The following is a 21,783-nucleotide window of genomic DNA, read 5'->3' as shown; positions in this document are numbered from 1 at the left end:
TGCTTATATGCTCCCTTGACCACTTTGTGTGAGCGACCGTGGACAAACACTATCTGATCTACTTCAGAAACTCTAAATTCTCCCTTCAGGCCTTTATGTGATCGTCTGAGACTTCCTAGATGATCCCTTAGCCACTGTGTGGGTGTGTCTGGGGACTAAAAAGCTCAGTTACGTGCCTACATCCGAGAAACAAAAACTGTTACACTAAAATGTGTCACCATGACTATTTGCAGTTAGTATGGCTCCATCAACTGTCATACTATCCTCCTTGGCAAGTCTTATACCTCTGCTCTTCATGTCAAACTCCAAGAAAGAGAGAAAGTCTTTAAAAATCTATATATCTCTGGGTACGCAGTTTCTCTTAGCCTTACCTACGTGTACGCACCCCAAGTTCACAATACCTGCGTACTTGTACGCTCTGTCTGTAAAGAAATGGGTGCGTACTCCTGTAAAGGTCAAAAGGCGCAAGTTTCACTCCAAAAAAGTTACTTGTGGTCATTTCTAGAGCATTCTAGAAGCTTGTTTGATGTGTATTGAGCGCCTCCAGATGGTTCATGTATCCCTATGAAAGAGGAACTTATCCCATCAAGAGGGGAGCTATCCCATTCAAAGAGGGGCTTATCCCATTGATGGTGGACCTGATTAACTTCCTCTAGAGCACTATAAATACAGGCATTGGGCCAGAAGGAGGGGAGGTTGAAAGCTGAACATTCCTAAGGATAGATGCTGCTGGAATTAGGACTCCCTTATAGAGCTTGAGAGGAGAGATTCCCATCCTTTCCTAGCCTTATTTGGAAGTGGGTGAGCTGATCAAAGTAAAGGAAAACTCTTGCTGGACCCTAGGAGGGACCTGCACAACACCAAGGCTCAGGTTGTAATGGTTTCTTTTGTTTCCACTTAATACAAATGAACTCATTTTTCTCAACAGATTGTTATTAATGATTTGTTTCATATACTCCTTGGTCTGTATGATGGATATGTGTTATTTTATAAGTTTATCAGGTGCTATTTAATATTTTGGCTTGTTAGTGAATGCAGGTTTCGAAGAGAAGGAGGAGCTCATTCGGATCAGCGAGGCTGGACTACTACAAAGCGTTGGGCTAAAGGTATGTTATAATCACCTGATTACCTGTATTCTAAATGCATGTTTAGAGAGAGGTAGTGTTCATTTGTCTTGTTTGTCACTAGAAAGCCTTAGCTTCTAGGGAGGTTGGTTTTGTCCGCAAAATCAACTCTTTCCACTTGACAAAATGGCGACTCCACTGGGGAACTCCATTGATGTGAATGATTTTTCCTTTGTGTGAAACTTTGATTTGAGAAAAGTCGTTTGTTTTCTGGTTTTCGGCTGTTTGGCTGTGTATTTGGGTGGGCTAGCTTAGGGTTAAATTAGATTTTCGTTTTTCTTAGTTTTGCTAGTAGTACGCACCCTCTGAGTTGAGCACAGTGCGTACCTGTACGCACTGCAGCTTTGTGCACAGAGCGTACACGCATCTGTGTAAACAGGTTGCCTGCGTACCCTATCAAAATTGAGAAAATTTCAATTTTCTTCCTTTTTGCCTTTTAGATTTTGTTTTTAATTTGTTTTTGCTGCCCAGATCCACTGGTTGTCTGTCATAAATCTTCACTTAAGCTCGTTTCGTCAGTGTCAAGAGTTTTAGTGAATTTCATAGAGATTTTGCCCTAGGGTTTGATTTTTGCATTGGTCCTGTAGTGACTTTGGCTTTAGGAGTTGTAAAACCTTGGATCTCCCTGGTTTTGTTCAGTCTTCTTAGGAGTCGGACCTGTCATAGAATCCACCCTTGTGAGAAACCTGCCTTTGTGTTGTCTCTTTGCCAAATCTCGAAAAAGTTTGTTGATTGAACTTTGAATTTTATTCTTGAGAAAAAGAACAAAAGATTTTGCTTTTTGTTTTTGACTGGTTTTTGATTCTGCATTAACTAGTCCTTAGTTAGATTTTGACTGAGTAAAACATCCTGGAATCATACTTGGTAGGCTTTTGCCTCATTAGATTTAGTTTTAGGTCTTGGATTTGCTTTTGTGTGAAATTGAGTTGATTTGATTGCCATAGATTTTTTAACTTTGATTTCTGTTAAAGTAAGTTTTACATGCTTTGCTAATATAGGGAAAAATACAAAAAAAAAACTCTTTTGAAGAAAAGTTTGCTTTGGTAGCATTTGAGTCTTTGAAAAGAAAAGGAATTTTCGTGAAGTAATTAGTGGTCATGGGTTGTATGTTTTGGAAAAGATAAAGAGTTTGTTTCTTTGATTTTCATTGCCAAGAAAGTTGGTTTTATATCCATTTTGCATTCTCCAACTCTCTTAGCTAGGGAATTCATTGAAAAAGAAAATTAGTATAAATCATCCTAAGTGCATCTTTTTAGTGGATTTCAGTCGAGTCTACACACCATCAGTTTCATCTCCACTACCTTTTGTCCTAAAGAAAAGCCATAAAAATTAACGCTTAAAGTAAAATCAACTTAGTAACTTTTTATTTACTAGGGCTCTGAAACACCAATATAGATCAGGCTAGTGTCTTGGAGTAGGAGAGTAATTAACTCTCCAAGACAGTAAAACCAAACAAGTAGCTCATCTTGTGGTAGGATAAATCCAACTGTTTCATTTGTACTCTGGGAAAGCTCCTCTTAAAGGAGAAGCACGAGACCGTGTCCGAACCAGTGAGGGGATCAATCCTCCTTCATTGGGAAAGACACCAGATACGCACGTACTACACACGGTAAACCTCGGATTATTGTCAAGGAGCCTGGGATCACTTGTCGGTAAACCTTGGATTATTGTCAAGGAGCCGGCAAGGGGATTGAGCTTGTTACTCTGCCCTTGCGTGCTAGCGGGTCGTAGACTGTTCCCCCAGGTATATTTGTTGCTGTTGGTAACCTTAGTGACCATTATCTTTAGGATTCTACTGAGGTGACGGTGGAGGGAAGATCCCACTGTACCTGGAGCAGACGTCGGCTAGACTCACTTGGATTTTCTGGGGGGTTCACTTCACTCGAGACGGTTAAAGTGGAGGAACTTGGTCCAGTCTATTCATTAAGCAGGTTGCCGGGGTAACTGTTCCACCCACCACTTCTGTACTGAATTCGGCGATGTTGGGCTTCATCACCAACTAGTGTTTTCAGTCCGGAAGGCTACTGTTTGTGTATGGTTTGATGCCCTAGATTCTTTAGGCGTGTGATTCGAATTTGTTTGGTTCTTTAGAGACTTTAGGTGGTTTGCTTTGAGATTTTACTTTGTTTGCGTGTGCAGTAGTTAAAAGTTTTTAATTGTGGCTGAATTACCGAGACAGTCCCGTAGACTTCAGGGCAAGTCTCTTGAGATTGTTACCGTGGCTGATTTGTTGAGGAAGTCCCGTAGACTTTGGGGCGAACCTCCTGAAGACGTCCCAGGTCATTACGAAGGTTTGAAAGTCCTTGTAACTCCTAGTGGCAGTAAAGTAGGTTCACCTAAAGAAGGAGAGTCATCGTTGGTAGTCCATCCAGATTACCAAGGTCTAGAAACAGGTTATAATCCCGAAGCTGTTGCAGTTTCCGAGCTTGCTGGTAGTTTTTCATCTACTAGTGATATAGGCGAAGAACCTGAAATATCTGAACCTGTTACTCCAACTTCTGCTCCTGATTCACCTAGGGTAGAAAGGGTCATCATCGAAAATCTTCCTGCTGGTTTGATAGCTATTGAAGAACTTGCTCTAGAAGAAGAAATAGGTGTCTCTATCCTTGAAGATCAACCTACTATTGATCTAAGGGAGCGTGAATCTATCTTTTACAGTCCTCCTAGAAGTACTACTTGGTACCTTTCATTAACCAATTATTTAGACAACTCAGGGTTAAGTTTTTCTCCACCTCATACTCCTTATCCACCTGGAGGTATTTATACTCCTGTAAATATGTCTGGTCAGTCGTCCATGTTCACTCAACCTCCTGAATCTTTCTTGTACGACGGTCCTTCTGTTCCCTCTGGGTATCAGTCACTTTCTGGTACTTTTGGCATCTCCTCAACCCATTGAACATGGGTTATTAGCTGGAAACAATGGTAATAAACCATTGGGTGTAGGAGACATTTACATGACGTCAGGTTCAGTTCCCGGTTCTCAACCTCAAGGTGGCCAGTTACCGCCTGGGGGGCAGCCTCAATTAACGCCTGGGGGGCAACCTCAAGGTACACAAATTGCGTCTGGGGGGCAACCTCAAGGACAGTATGTACCCATAGTACAATACATTCCTCAAGGTCAACCCCAGCCTCAATATGTACCCCAAGGTCAACCTCAGTATCAATTCATAGCTCAAGGTCAACCCAGTATCAGTATTTGCCTCAAGGGTATCTACCTCAAGGTCAATACTCGAGTCAAGGTTATCAACCATCCCAAGGTCAATCTTATGTTCAAGGTACGGGAAATGTACCTTTCAATTATCAATCCTACCCTCAATCCGATTACGGATCTCAATATCCTCAACCTGTCATGGGTCAATACCCTGGAATGAATATAGTGTGGGATCCATCGCAAGTTCAACAGGTGTTGCAGCCAAGCGCAAAGTTGTCATCTCAAGTTGGACAACCCTTAGTTGCTGGTTCACCCCAACAACCAGTCTAGTCTAATGTTCAAACTTCTGTACCTTCGGTAGTTACTCAGTCACCCATTGCACCTAGTACTCCATCTCAAACGACTGCTGCAACTACCGCAACATCTGTTCCTTCCACCACACTTACTTCTGGAGTATCAACAGCTCCGGTTTCTACTGTCTCTGCAACTACTCCTCAGAAATCTTTACCATTGTCTGGATCCACGATTCAAACTACGGTTCAGATGCCTATAGGACAGCCTGGTTTAAGTACGGTTGTCACTAGTCAACCACAATTCGCTTATCAACTGTACCAGGGACAATACCAATACGGGCCTGCTATCCAACAGCCAGTTTACCAGTATCAACTGTATCCTGGGTACACTTATCAACAACCTCAGCAACCCCAGTATGGTCCGGTTAATCCTGGTTTTCCAGGAGGATACAATATCCCGAATGCAATACCTATTCCAAGTTATCCTGGATATCCTCCTCCTGGGACTGGTCTTGTGACCCAGAGTTTTAGGGATCCTAATCGACAATTACCATTTATCGCAACTTTGGATTTACCGGACTTGTCGCGCCTAACGAACGATCCAATAAATTATCTTCCGTTCTGGCCACCAATGCCAAATAAGTTGCCCAGTGACATTCCCAAGTTCAAGGGTAAGTCTGGAGAGGATCCGTCAAATCATGTGATGACTTACCACCTCTGGTGTGCTTCAAATTCCATCTTGGATGATTCGATCCGCTTACGTCTTTTCCAGCGTACGCTCATTGGTCTCGCGGCCAAGTGGTACATTGAGTTACCATGGGCCTCTTTTTACAATTTCAGTCAGTTAGCTACCTCGTTCCTAACTCATTTTCAGTTGCCGGTCAGATATGATAATGGCACGAAGCTACTAACTTCATTAAAACAGTCGACGTCCACTTATATTTCTGATCATATACATGAATGGAGACGTTGAAGGCGATTAGTGAAAGTTTTTATCCCGGACCAAATCTTAGCTGAATGGTTTGTTAAATCATTATTACCGAAGATTACTGAAGACGTAGCTAAGGCCGGAGTAGTTACTGAGGAGCAAGTGATTGCTCAAGCGTAGTACCTTGACTTAGTTTACACTCAGTCAGGTACGTTACACGAAAAGATCCCAGATCTTCCAAAGTCAAATAAATCGCTGCTACTCCTTCGGGATCTCATGCTGCTGATGGCATGATTGGTACGGTAAATACTAAAAGCAAGAAGAAGTCTTCAAAGAATTCTTCGCCCATTATAACCTTACCAGACTCCCCGACAGGAGAATCTTCTCCTGAAGTTTCCGCTGATATTCACGTTGTAGAGTCATCTACGGCTAAATCAAAAAACGGTGGGAAGAAGAAAGGTAAGAAGAAGAATAAAGCAGACAAGACTCCAAAGGAGAAAACAGAAAAGTCGGAAACCAATGACGAAAAGCGCAAACCTCGATATCCTTGTCTTATTTGTGAAGAGGATCATTTTACAAGAGATTGCCCTCATCGGGCCGAGGTTGTGAAAATCGTCAAGGGTTCCCCAACTCCTGCTGTTTTGAAAGATCCATTTCCAAAGCAGGAGAGTAAGATGATAGGTTCTTCCTCGAGTGCCAGTGAAGAACCCATATTGATGATGTCTCATGTAAGGATTGCGACTCGATCGCAAGATTATGGTAGTAAAAGTCCTATTGATGGATCGAAAGAAGCAGAATCTTCTCATTCAAATCCATCAACCTCAGCTCCCGGTTCCGATCCACTACATATCGAGAAACCTAACCCTGACTTAGTAATCAAACCGCCCGCCAAGGGTGTACTTCGAAGGTCTGCTTTCAATCCACATGCGAGAGCGGCCCAGAATTACAACATTGTTGAGGATCTAGCTGTTTCACCCTCAGCAATGTCGGCTTTAGAAGTGCTGCAATCATGCCCAGCACAGTGAAAATTACTTTTGTCGGCTATAGGAGCTATTGATGTTCAGGACCCGAACCTAATAATCTTTGATCTAGAAAATAGTACACCGTGTTTTCCTCATCAGATGGCTTTCCAGATCCTAGTGATAGTCAAAAACAGGCCTATTCATCGGACTGTAATTGATGAGGGAGCTTCCACGTGTATTATGTCGATACAGTGCTGGAGATCGCTTGGTTCTCCTTCACTAAATCAATCCCCGACAATTCTTAAGGCCTTTAATGGCCGTGGGTTCCATCCATTTGGCATTCTACAGGATTTGCCTATAGGGGTTGAAGGAAAAACTGTTAGTCTAGATGTGGAGGTGGTTGATGCCCCTTTAGACTACAACCTTCTTTTGGGTCGAAGTTGGTCTTACGCTATGACAGCGGTCGTTTCATCGGTCTTCGGAGTAATAAAATTTCCACATAATGGCAAGATCATGACCATAGACCAGCTAGCTTACTTTTCATCCGACCCAGCCTCTTCAGAGAGTATCCAGCATGTCGGTAAAATGACTATCCCTTACAAGGATGTTGGCGTAGGATTAGTTAAAGATGCCTGTTTACTGGGAACTTTTCCTTTTCCTCCAATCAACGCCGTGTCTTCGTTTGAATCTATTCATATGATTACTTCAGACACCATTGTTTATGATGATCCTTGGATCGTTCCTTCTGAATCTGAGATAGACTCATTTGGTGATGCAATGCCTTTGAGTCCATATGAAATTGCCTATGAAGCCGTGCAGTCTTTTACCGACCCGAGTTCAACCAAAATCGACCAAATGAATGTGGTCCGTGAGGAATCACTTTTCACCTCAACCTCGGAGTTAATAACGTTTCCCGAAGTTGTGTCATCTGACGAACAACTTTGTGAAATCCTGTGCGTAGACGATTTACCATGGGAAGATCTCCATCATAGATCTTCGTTCTTACCTGAGGATGATCATTTTGAAAACAATTTCTCATCAATATTTACAGCTGAATATGTCAAAGAAGCTCAGAGTCCAATGAAACATCCTGATTCAGAGCTGAATTTGGGAAACATTTCTCGTACTATTCCCATTGACATTTCAGTTAAGCTCGGAATTGTTGAGCACATTCATATAGGTGCTTCGTGTTCAGATAATGAAATTCAGACATACAAGGCCCTATTTCAAGAATTCCACGACGTGTTTGCCTGGTCTTACGAAGAAATTCCAGGAATTGATCCCACAATTGTTGTCCATGAGATCAAGACTTACCCGGACGCTAAACCTGTCCGGCAACGTTTGCGTCAGATTCACCCACGAAAAGCGGCTGCAATTAAAGCAGAAGTTGAGAAGCTGTTGAAAGTAGGTTTCATTTATCCGATCCCGCTAACGGATTGGGTATCGAATATTGTTCCAGTTAACAAAAAACAAGGCACAATAAGAATATGTATCGACTATAGGGATACTAATCGTGCTTGTCCCAAGGACAACTACCCAACACCCTATATCGATCAAATAATTGATGATTGTGCCGGCAGTAAAATATTTTCCTTTATGGACGGTTTTTCCAGTTACAACCAAATCAATATTCTACCTGCCGATCAACCAAAAACGGCTTTCATTTGTCCATGGGGGACATTTGCTTATTGCAAATTACCTTTTGGGCTTAAGAATGTCGGAGCCACATTTCAAAGGGCGATGTCTTATGCATTTCATGACATCAAACACATTGTGCAACCGTATCTCGATGATCTGCCCGCTCACTCCTTACATCGAGTTGATCACCTTGTCCATTTACGAGAATTTTTTATGAGGTGTAGGCATTATCGTATACGGTTGAACCCACAAAAATGTGTCTTCTGTATAGAAGTGGGACGATTGCTAGGATTTGTAGTTTCAAAAGCTGACATTCACGTCGATCCCTCGAAAGTAGAGGCTATCATCAAATTGCCTCCTCCTTCGAGTCTTTGCCAACTCCAAAGTTTGCAGGGGAAAGCAAACCTTTTACGCCGATTCATTCCTAACTACGCTGAGATTACAAAGGGTTTTACCCGGTTGTTGAAACAGAACACTCAATTCTCTTGGGATGAGATAGCTCAGAAATCTTTTGATGCACTCAAGCACGCGTTGACCCATGCACCGTTGCTACATCCTCCCAACTACAACCAGGATTACTTTTTGTACCTCGCCGCCGCTCATTCCACCATTGGAATGGTCTTAGTCCAGGAAGACGAATTCGGGACGGAACATGTGATCTATTACCTTAGTCGGACGTTAAATCCCACTGATCTCAAATATTCACATGTGGAGAAATTGGCCTTGGCAGCCGTTCAAGCTGTCCAACGTTTTCGTCACTACATTCTTCTCCGTAAAACTACAGTCATTTCGGATTGCAACCCTATGATCTACATTTTGACTAAACAATTGCTAGGGGGAAAGTACTCTAAATGGATCGTTATCCTGCAGGAGTTCGACTTGGAATTTGAAAAGTCTAAGTCTAAGAAATCTTTAGTTTTTGTAGAGTTGATGTGTGTTTTCCCGCGTGCTGACACAGAAACTGTGGCAGGGGAACCCATTGCGGACGAATCTTTGTTTCTCATCAGCACTTTAGATCCGTGGTATGGAGATATAATTGTCTATCTCCAGACCCAATCCTTTCGGCCCGAAGTTTCAAAGTCGGAACGTCGGAAAATTCGATTCCAGTCCCAACAATACAAAATTATTGGAGATACTATTTATCGCCGTGGGGCGGACTTGGTTTTTCGTCGTTGCTTAACTCACGAGGAAGCTGAAAGGGTTTTGAATGACTGTCACTCTGGAGCATGTGGCGGTCATATGTCTGGGTATGCCACAGCCCAAAAGATATTGCGCACTGGCTACTTCTGGCTGTCCTTGTTTAAAGACTGTATTATTGCGGTCCGGAAATGCCACAACTGTCAAGTGTTTGATCGCAAGATGCGCGCACCACCTGCTCCTCTCCACCCTATAATTGTCGTTGGTCCTTTTGCTAAATGGGGTATCGATTTTATTACATGTAACCCTCACTCGGCCGGGGGGCATGCGTATATCATCCTTGCGGTTGATTATTTTACTAAGTGGGCCGAGGCGATGCCTACATTCGAGGCAGACGGCAAGACAGCTGCAATTTTCGTATTCAATCACATTATTGCTAGGTTTGGTGTCCCACAAGCGATAATCACTGACCATGGGCGCCATTTTTGAAACATTATGATGACAGAACTTACAGGCCAGCTTGGTTTGCGTCACGATAGCTCAACTCCTTATTATCCACAAGCCAATGGCCTGGTTGAGTCCATAAACAAAGTTTTAGTTATCATGATCCGACGAATCATTGGTATTCATCGGTCGAATTGGCACAACATGTTATTTTCCGCGCTTTGGGCATACCGAACCTCAGTGAAAACATCAACAGGGTTCACTCCTTTCCAACTAGTCTATAGTTTGGAAGCAGTGCTGCCCATTGAATGCGAAATCCCATCACTTCAAATGGTTGTCGAATTACTTCCAGCTACTTCTGAAGAGGAGAAGCGTTTATTATACTTAGCTCAATTAGATGAGACTCGACGTGACGCTGCATTGGCAATCGAGACTCACGCAAAACGGATGAAAGCTCAGTATGATCGCAACGTGACCCCTCTAAATTTTTCAGAAGGAGACCTAGTGCTATTATATGATCAAGCTAATGATAAATTAGGTGCTGGAAAATCTGTTCCTATGTGGCATGGGCCCTACATTGTCAAGCGAAAACTAGCAAAAGGGGCCTATGAGCTGGTAGATTTTGATGGGGACTCTTTGGGTAAACCCAAAAATGGACTTTACCTAAAGAGGTATTATGCTTAAATGATGGGTATGGAGATTTAGTTAGGTTAGATTTTTCTTTCTAGCTGGTGTGTTTGTTAGTATAGACAGTGTGCTTAGCTTAGAGAGTGTGTTTTTCGTCGTTATTCTGGCTTATCCTGGTTTTACTCTTGATATTGCAGATGTCGACGCCTCTCCAAACATACATTGGATTCGCTGATGGTGCTTGTCGTAGTACATGGAATATCTCTTCCGCAGCTTGGGTTATCTATTCGCCCTCTGACGAGTTAGTTTCTATGCATGGGGTGAGCCTCGGTCAAACAACAAACAACATTGCAGAATACAGTGCAGTGATTGAATTATTGTCTGAATCTATTTTGTTTAGGATTCGGAGTTTGATAGTGAGGTTAGATTCTGAACTCGTTGTATTACAGCTTAATAGAGTTTATGCCATTAGAAATCCAGTTTTATTAAGGTTATTTTTGAGAGTGCGTCTCTTGGAACGTGAATTTGATTACATTGAATATCAGCATATTCCAAGGTCTTTAAATACATTAGCAGATGCAATTTCTTCTCGAATGTTAGACAGACATTTGCGATAATCATACATGTAAATTTAAAAACATTTCATCACACATGTTTAACAAGATAAGCCGGTAATAATGATATATATAGATAGGAGTATGTCAAAAAAAATACATCGTCTTCGATCATAGGTTGAAAAACACCTTATGATCGGCAAAAATGATAAGTACAAAAAACCAAAATGTCACATGTGTCTACAAAAGTGACCATCCAATCACTGGTGGTGCTCTCTATATGACACCACTGCATGGGCTACTCTACACAAGAACCTCCTAAAAGGTCCTGGGACTGCGACCACATAGCGCTGAAGTCTGATAGGAATATCATCTATAGTAGTCTCTGGAATGTCTGCCGTAAGATGCTCTAGGTCTTGTTCCAACTCAGCTAAGGTCTCTGCGGCCGCGTCCTGTGGGGCCGGTGCCAGTGCAACTGGTACTCTCCTCTCGAAAGGCCGGAGATTGGCCGGACGCTGTGGGCCTACATCTGCATTTTGAAAATTGTCACTGTCAGTTTTGAGACGATATAAAAACAAAAAAATAGATAATTTAAAAACTTGTGAAAATGAAGTACCTGTGTCATCCCACTGCTCTCCCGGTGGAAGAATCATGTCCGAATCTCCACGAAAATCAACTCCGGCATACGGAAAATCCTGTATCGAGAAGACCTGGTTCTCTAACCAGTGAAAATACTCCGGTCTAAATCGGACAACCTTCGTGCCCTCGTCAGGATGACGGGCCATCACCGCAACCCATCGCATCAACTTAGGCTCTCGGGGAAGCCCAGCCTCAACAGTGAGTTGTTGCGGGATCAGCATCGGAACCCTCTCTAGAGAAAAACTCACAACTAAAGGCCCATAACCAAAAGTCTTCAGTTGCCTGTTTTTGCCCTAGTCAGTTGGCCCTTTAAGTTGGCCAACACAGCATCGCACCAGTTGAAAATGGTGCCCCGATAGCAGTCAATCGCCATTCGCATTTGGGACCCGGTGGCAATGTGCAAAGCGGAAGCACCGCAAAGTCTGGTAACTGTAAAGGCAATTACCATAAGTTCAGGTCGGGATATCTTTTTGATCTCTATCCCCTTCTCCTGGTTCTGATTATTGCACCACTCTAGTCGGAGACTAGCAATGGACTGGCCACCCGGCCTAGTCCCGGACAGAGTCAGTTGTTCGCCCCTCTTGGGCAAACCAGTGAGAAAGTAAATATCAGAGGGCTCTATCTCGAGCTGGTACCCTCCAATGTAGAAACACTGATCCAGAACGTTCCACCTTTCGACCAGCCACTCTAGAAAGCGCACCTGGGCCCTCATGCCAGGTATGGCCCAGTATTTGTAAAGACCGCATGCCTTCAAAGCATCAATGGAAGGTTGGTGAATAATGGCGGCCAAATCAACATCTTCGTGTTCTCTCTCGCACCAATCAAGCATGGTGGGCAATCTACACACCATAAAACATCTGTTAGAGTCCATAAAAATGAAAGATTTTGGTTCATTATGGAGAAATTGGAGTTTAAAAATCCACTTCGCGGTGTACGCAGCCCGCCTTTAGAGACAGGGCGTATGTACACAGGTTCTCTTAAGGCAAGCTGCGTACGCCTGGCATTTTCCCAACTGAGAAAATGTCGGGGTACGCAGGTCACCCATGGGGCACCTTCATACCCCGAAAAGTGGATCTTGAAACCCCCAAGGCCTCCAAAAAATGAAGCTAAAGCTTAAAAACAAATTCTAAACGGATGGAAATGCAAGGGAGGATGTTGTAGAATACATGATGAGACGGCGTTCGATTCTGACGGTCGGATTCTCCGCAATGACCACGGGAAGTTTCTTGCCAAAAGCCCTTTTTCTCTCCTCAACAGTAAAATGGTAAAATTGAAATGGTAAAAGCCCTTTTTATAGGTTTTTTGAGTAAATAAATGTCAAATTTGTTTATTTTCCACCGTGAAAAGGTATTTTTCAAAGTGTTTTTATCTATCTTTAAACAGGTATGAGTAATGTGTTGGTTTTTGTGCAGGATAAAAGGATTTTCAGGGGAAATTGTCATTTTTCACATACAAAAACATCAGAGTCATCTTTTAAGCCCTTTTCTGACTCCTAAAACATGAAAAGATTTCCGAGCGTTTATTTTACACTCGTTAAAACGGAATTAAAAGACGGTCCCCTTATAGCCCTTTTCTGACCGTAAAAACAGGAAAAGATTGCCGGATTTTTGTCGTTTCAAATTCGATACTGGAAATAAAACGACGTGTCCTTGATCGCTTTTTACTTTTCAGGTCAAAGACACTAATCATGAAAGTACTCCTTGGTCGTAAGATCAAGCGGTTCTCTCAAGTATTATTTTATACTTTTTCAGGCTTGGGAGACACAAATTTACGAAAAAGTTCAACCCTGGAGTCTTCTTAAGTTTTTCAGACTCTCTAAAATTGAAAAACGCCGAGTTTCTCCTATATTGGACTCGTTAAAATTACACAGTAAAGGACCTGTTCGATTACAAACAGGAACGGACCACTCCTTCTTAGGGTTCGAATCAAAACTAAGTTGGACTCATCCGAAGGATGAGCTTATAATCAAGCATATGTTATCCTCCTCAAGCTTGTAAAAAATAAAGAGGTACTTGCCAGAAATGGTGGGGGAAAAGAGAGAAAAATGGGCCTATTTGTTATCCTTTGTCTCAGAAGAAGCCTTATCACCACTCTTGAACACGACACTTTTCATTCACCTGGGTTGGGAAATCCTTTGCCTCACAGTTGATCAAACCACATTGAAAGTCTTCAGCCGGGTATTAACTTTGGGTCAAATGTCACCAAGCCATCTGTTGTGTCGTTATGTGTTCAAGAGGTCACTGCAAATAACCATTCATCTGCAAAATACCCGTCATCCATCTCGAACATCCCTGAGTCAGTCCTTACAGCTACATTTCTTCAACTTGATTTATGATTTCATGTTGTGGGCTTGCCCTGCAACGGGTCGCTTTCTATCGACATCAGCACATTATCTAGAAAGATGACCTAGAAATCGTCAGTACCTTGAAATCTGCATGCATCAATGGCAGGTTTCTCGCCTTTGACGATGGTCTACATCATTGACTTTCGATCAAAGGATTCCGTGAAATGTTCGACATCAACTCATTCATTCACATCTCATGGATTGTACTGGGTACTTTGAGAACCATTGACATCACTGGTGGTCTCTCTCACACTTGTTAACAGTTTACATCATTGACTGGTAATCAAGTGGTTTCTACCATGCTCGACATCAACTCATTTATTCGCATGGATAGAATCGTACTATTTCGGGAAGTAGAAATGAAGACCCTGGATCTAGTTTCCATCATCCAGGCTGCGAGGAGTTTTGCATTCATTATATAAGTAGACCAACTACAAACAGATGGCTGCGTCCATACTGTGTCTACACAAGTCTATGATTATGATGTACTGCAAAATCATTCCTGTATCAGAGCAGTAGTTAGTCTGTTAGTTAAAGTTTTTGATTTGAGTATGGGAATGCCTACCTAAGCGATGATATGATCTTATATATGTATTTTGTGTTGAATACTTGCAGGTTCCGACTGGGCTCTCCACGAGATAATCCTTGAAATGATAAATTACTTCACCCTTCCTAGATGATACGAAACCCTAATCTACTACAGGTTTCGCACTTTAGGGGGCAATCTGTTACACTAAAATTTGTCACCATGACTATTTGCAGTTAGTCTGGCTCCATCAACTATCATACTATCCTCCTTGGCAAGTCTCATACCTCTGCTCTTCATGTCAAACTCCAAGAAAGAGAGAAAGTCTTTAAAAATCTATATATCTCTGGGTACGCGGTTTCTCTTAGCCTTACCTGCGTGTACGCACCCCAAGTTCACAATACCTGCGTACTTGTATGCTCTGTCTGTAAAGCAATGGGTGCGTACTCCTGTAAAGGTCAAAAGGCGCAAGTTTCACTCCAAAAAAGTTACTTGTGGTCATTTCTAGAGCATTCTAGAAGCTTGTTTGACGTGTATTGAGCGCCTCCAGATGGTTCATGTATCCCTATGAAAGAGGAACTTATCCCATCAAGAGGGGAGCTATCCCATTCAAGGAGGGGCTTATCCCATTGATGGTGGACCTGATTAACTTCCTCTAGAGCACTATAAATACAGGCATTGGGCCAGAAGGAGGGGAGGTTGAAAGCTGAACATTCCTAAGGATAGATGTTGTTGGAATTAGGACTCCCTTATAGAGCTTGAGAGGAGAGATTCCCATCCTTTCCTAGCCTTATTTGGAAGTGGGTGAGCTGATCAAAGTAAAGGAAAACTCTTGTTGGACCCTAGGAGGGACCTGCACAACACCAAGGCTCAGGTTGTAATGGTTTCTTTTGTTTCCACTTAATACAAACGAACTCATTTTTCTCAACAGATTGTTATTAATGATTTGTTTCATATACTCCTTGGTCTGTATCATGGATATGTGTTATTTTATAAGTTTATCAGGTGCTATTTAATCTTTTGGCTTGTTAGTGAATGCAGGTTTCGAAGAGAAGGAGGAGCTCATCCGGATCAGCGAGGCTGGACTACTACAAAGCGTTGGGCTAAAGGTATGTTATAATCACCTGATTACTTGTATTCTAAATGCATGTTTAGAGAAAGGTAGTGTTTATTTGTCTTGTTTGTCACTAGAAAGCCTTAGCTTCTAGGGAGGTTGGTTTTGTCCGCAAAATCGACTCTTTCCGCTTGACAAAAACCCTTGCGTGAACTTCTTCCATCTGACCTATGCGAACCAAGACAAAAGAAGAGAGTAGAATATGACTTGCTCAATGTGTTGAATGAGCTTCAGGTATATTCTATTTATAGGCTTCCATGAGGGTCCACTTGGGGTTAAGGACGACCTATCCAATTTTACATGTGGTTAGGGCAAACCCATTCCATTATACATGAGTGGATAGAAGCATTTAAAAATCACATTCCGCTTGTCCGAATGGGGTGATCTTTAGGTCGATTTTGGTCCTCTCGAAAAGAGGAATTTAATGCAATCATTATCTAGGTATATCTATATATCTATAAATATATATATATATATATATATATATATATATATATATATATATATATATGTATGTATATATGTATATATGTATATATATACATCTATACATATATACATATATATACATATATACATATATATATATGTATATACATATATACATATATATGTATATATATATATATATATATATATATATATATATATATATATCTATATATATATATATATATATAGATATAATGTGAAAATGTTAGACCATTGGGGCGTGGCTGGCTTGGCAACTTGCCACCCCAAAAGTAATTTTTTTTTTTTTTATAATTCTTTGTTGAACCATATAGGTAATTTTTTTCCACCATTAAATAAGGGATATTAGACAAATTAAAGAGGCGAAAAATTATTCCATTCCAACCGTTGTTTTCCGTGCACTGTGACTCTGCCAAATCGTTGCATCGTTAGTCATTGCCACTTGGCCAAGTTTGACCATAATATTGACCAACTATAACTTAAGCATACAAAATCGGATTTGAGTTTCATCTTCACCATTCGAATCAGGGTGACAAGTATTATGATTGGTTCTTGGTTTCCCTTCCATTTGAGGACTTTGATTTTTGAGCTATTTTCAAGGCCACTTCTATTTATGGATCCATAGTGATCATCCATAGTTGTAGGTAGATGTTTGTAGTCAAACATTGTTTTCCTTAGGTAGATATTTGTAGCAAGGTATCATATGCATTAAATGGAGATCGTATGTCAAAGTTACGAGCCTGGGAAGTTGTCATACCGACTAATCCAAATGGGGCCAACAAATATTTGGTGCTTCATCACCTAGGGTTAGGTTTTTGGATGTTTAGGTTTTTCCATTATTTCTCAATAATAAAAAGACCTTTGATTCTCATTGCAACATAGTTCATAAGGCATGTAGTCGCAACATCTCTTCTCAGAGATAAACTACCATCACCCGAGCTAGTTTATTTTCATTCTTCCTATAAATAGTTTTGTCATTAATGAATTGCAGTTTTGTTTCATTATAACCATCTATTTCTATTTATATATATATTTAATTTTGTTCCTTCACAAATCAAGATCAGTGGTATCAGAGTGGTCTACTCTTTCTTCATTTTTTGTGCATGTCCCCAACGAGGTTGGGGTATAAGGAGTTGGGACATGAACTGGTTGAGCCTTCATAAGACCATCCCCATTGACGCTAATGACATCCCATAGAGGAAAAAGGAAAGATAAGAGAGAGAATTTTCCCATATCCTTCGGTGGAAGCCCACCAATGACACATATTCATCCAACAGTCACTCCGAAGGTACCACCCCCTTCAAGGTATAGGTTAACTTTGACATCCCTATATTTAAAGGTCAAATAGATGCAAATATTGTAGATAAATGGTTGGATATGCTACAAGGTTATTTTTTGGTCTATAGTTCCTCTGATATGGAGAGGATTACTTTTGTAATGCTTAAGGCTTCCCCCCATGTCAACTAATGGTGGGGAACTTATTTCAAGAAAAGGGCTTATGAACCCTCTCTATTTATAACCACATCCTCTTGGATCTCTTTCAAGACACTTCCAAGGAATAATAATACCCCGTGGGAAGATATGAGTACAAGTGCATATAATGGACAACACTATGACATCAAAGGGACCTATATGTGCATGATTTCACAAATTCTTTTCATACATGGGTATCAAAGACTCTGAGCAACATATGGTGCTCAAGTATCACAATTGTCTGCACAAATACATTAAGGAAGAAATGGAGTTCCTGGACATCTCCTCCCTTGGTGCAATATATCGATATGCTACCAATATTGAACAAATATTTAAACAAAAGATGCAACTTTGGATCTGCGAATCAAAAGCACGGAAAGAGTACCCCCAAACCACAAAAATAAGGATAGAGACAAGGTGGAGTGACCTAGGACAACCCATCGAATCTATAAGAAAATAATGACACCACGAATTTGAATAAAGACATAGGCAAGTGGTGTGACTTCCACAAGAGTCCCACTCACAACACAAATGAGTGTCATTCAAAGTGCTCATTGGTGACTGAGCTAAAATCTTCAGAATCTTATGCATGTTCTAATTCTAAGACAAAACCTAATAAGGGGAAGAAAATTACTAATGAAAAACCCAGTGCCATTGTTTCCACCACCAAGTTCTATAAGACGGAGCCTAAAGACCTAGAGGAGGGTGGGTGTCTCTTACACTCACATATGTGGGAGAAGGGTTCTCTGTTGCAGTTCATTGTCGATAGCGAGAGCCAAAAGAACCTCATTTCATAAAATTTCATTGAGTGGTTGGGCCTACCAACCACACCACATCCCCAGCCATACACCATTGGGTGGCTCCACCAAGGACAATATCTTCGCGTCAACCAACAATGTTGCCTTCCCTCGAACATGAATCCCTTCATAGATGAGGTATTGTTTGATGTTGCTCATCTTGAATTTTTTGATGCGTTATTATGCCAACCATACTTGTGTAAGCATCATGTTGTGTATGAGTGCAGGACTCATAGTATTATTATTATTTGGGTAATAAAGCATATAGGATATTGCAGGTAACCCCACCTACCACCATCTCTTTGATCTCTGTTGAGAAATGCACTAAGATCATCTCCCAAACCGAGATTTTCTTTTTCTTTTTGATTCACTCTCAAAGTAAGGGGAAGATAGTGGCCACTTCCATGGACCTTAGGAATTGTTCCCCCATGTAGCAAAATCAGGTGGGTAAGGCCATGGAAGAATACAAGGACATCTTCTCCTCACCCACAGGGTTACCCTTGCACTGTCAGTTCAAGCATTCGATCAATATGAATCTGGAAGCACCTCTACCCAATAGGTCGATATACCATCGCTCCATTCTAGAAAATGAAGAAATCAAGTAGAAGATCCAGGAGTTGTTGAAAAAAGGGCAGATCTGATCAAGTTCCTCACATTGTGAGAGCTTGATTGTACTTGTACAAAAAAATGATGGAACCTGGAGGATTTGCATTGATTATTGGGTACTAAACAAAATCACTGTTACAAATAGGTATCCAATCCCACATATTGATTACCTTCTTGACCATCTCAAGGGGGACTAGTATTTTAGCAATATTTATTTGAAGTTTGGCTATCATAAAGTTCCAGTAGAACCGATAAATGTATGGAAGACCTCGTTCAAATATAAGGAGGGAATTTTTTAGTGGTTGGTCCTACCTTTTAGGTTCACAAATGTCCTTCTGAATTTTAGGAGGCTCATGGATGACATCTTGCAAACTTTCACCAACTTATTCATGGTTGTATATTTGGATCCCATCATTATCTTCAATAAGAGTTAGGAAGAGAACCTGCAAGACATTTGACAAGTCCTTAAAACCATGTAGCAGCATAAACTATGTGCCAACTTGGAGAAATGCACGTTTGACATGAGCCAGGTCCAATATCTTGGATACATCATTGATGAGCAAGGTGTGCATGTGGTTCTAGCTAAGAGCCAATTTATTCAGGAATGGCCAGCCCTGACCACTGTGACAGAGCTTCACAACTTTTTCAACCTTGCCAATTTTTATCAGAGGCTTGTGTTGGGATTCTCTCATATCACTTGGCCTTTGAGCCAAGTTACCAAGGGTGGAGCGAAAGCAATTTTTTTTTGGTCTACATCACAATAAAAGGCGTTCATTGAACTAAATCATCACCTCTACTCTGCACCTATACTCACATTTCAAGACCTACAACAAGCATTTGAAATTGAGATAGATACATCCACCTATGCTATTGGTGCAATCCTTACCCAACAAGGGCATCCAATGGCCTATCATAGTGAGACAATTTCCAATACAATTCAGAAACAACCATGTAAACATTACATTCTAGGGAAGGAGACAATCATCCACAAAAATCACTGACCTTCTAAGTTTATACAGACACAAGGAAAGTTTCATAATGATTGCACTAGAAGTGGTCTACATATATGCAACAATTTCGCTTGAACATTAGAACTAGAAGGGAAACACCAGTCATGCTACAAATTTCCTTAATCGGCCCCTAGTTGTAGCACTGATTATGGTTCTAAACTCTTGTGGCCACAAGACCTCTAAATGGCTATAATTATAAAAAATGATCTAGATTTAGCCACCACATACCAAATTCTAGTGGATGCCAATAAAGTTCCAGCTTTCCACCTCCATGACACACTCTTATGCTAAATAGGACACCTTTGTGTTCCTTCAAGTGAGTGTGTGAAGATGATTTCGGAGGCACACCATAGTCAGGTCACATGACACTTTGGTGTGGAGAAAAATGTGTCCATACTACAAAAGCATTTTTATTGGCCAAAACTATGATCGATGTTGGAAAATATATTATATCTTAAAAAACAACCATCAAGAAGCAAGGCCTGTACACTCTGTTGCCTACTCTCGTCCAGCCTTGGGAATCCATCTCCATGGACTATCTATGGGGCCTCCCTTCTACCAAGCATGGTAATGATGGTGCATTTGTGGTCATGGACAAATTTTCTAAAATGGCTATATTGGCAGCTTGCAAGAAGAGTACCACAATAGAGGACACTTCCAAACTCTTCTTTGAATGAGTATGGGTACATTTTGGGATCCCATAGACCATTATATTGTATCCGGATAGTAGGTTCCTGAGCACATTATAGTTATGTTTCTGAACATTATTGGACACCAAGGTCACCAAGTCGACTACATTCCATCCCTAGACTGATGGTTGGATAAAGTTGGTAATAAGATGATATTACACACACTACAGATGTACAACTCCAAGCATCCACAAACCTAGAATTAGAGCATTCCTTTTGTGCACCACAGTTATAATAGATCTAGCTGTAGCTCGACTAGTTGCAGTTCTTTCTAAGCGGTTCTGGGATTTTAGCCATTTTGTTTATTTAATGCTTTCATGCCTCATGTGACTATATAGACATAGTCTGCACATGTACAATATGAGGCTAATAAATCAACTAGGTTTATTGAATGCATCCAACACATCCTCTACTAAGTGCATGACATCTTGGATAAGTCCAATGCCAAGTACAAGCAACAAAATGATCATCATCAGGTGTCACATAAGTTTCAGGTGGGTGACAAAGTTTCGTTTAATTTGAAAAAATAATGTTGGGTGTGTGTTATATTCTTTCCACGAATAGTCCCACACGCAAAGACAGGGGGTTAGAGAGGGGATGGTCAGCCCTGCCTTTGTTGTGTCAGGCATAGTGAGGGGGTCACAGGGGGGCCGGTAGCCCCTCTGTCAGGTTTGTAGAGGAACAGTAGCCCACTTGCATGGGATTAGCTCCCTGGGAAAAAACAATTGAGCCATATATTAGGTGGGTAGACCTACCTATGGTTTTGTGCATGCTTTTCGCACATGGTTTTTGGAATGATGGTTTTCTGCCCATTGTATTTTGTAGATCTGGTCAAGTGAACTGTTATTGCCTTCTAATCCATGTTTAATGGATTGGGGTTATGAATTCTTCGACATGTATATATATGTATTTGAACATTGAAAGGAATATAATGAAAAATTAATCTGGTAGTCCTGGTTATGGGATCCTAAGGAAAATCTCTGCATATTTGTTTTGTGTTTCTCACCATTGTATATTTTCTATTTTTTAAGAATTTGTTTGCTGGAAATTTCTATATAGGATTAAAACCTACATTTGGTATCAAATTTGTTTTAGCTTCAAGGGGATGCCTTTATTGGGAAGGGTTTTGCTCAGGCTTGTAGTAGACCCTATTCAGTGGGAGATCTGCGGGATCAATGCTTGTGGTGAAAGAAGATGGTGAGTAGGGGAAAGATAGAGATCAAGAAATTTAATGGTCATATTTTTGAGTTGTGGAA

Source organism: Pinus tabuliformis, chromosome 5_1 (genome assembly GCF_031772625.1).
Source record: "Pinus tabuliformis cultivar Carrire ecotype Pingquan chromosome 5_1, CPIR1, whole genome shotgun sequence".
Classification (NCBI taxonomy): domain Eukaryota; kingdom Viridiplantae; phylum Streptophyta; class Pinopsida; order Pinales; family Pinaceae; genus Pinus; species Pinus tabuliformis.
The sequence above is the reverse complement of the archived record's forward strand: the minus strand, read 5'-3'. Positions refer to the sequence as shown.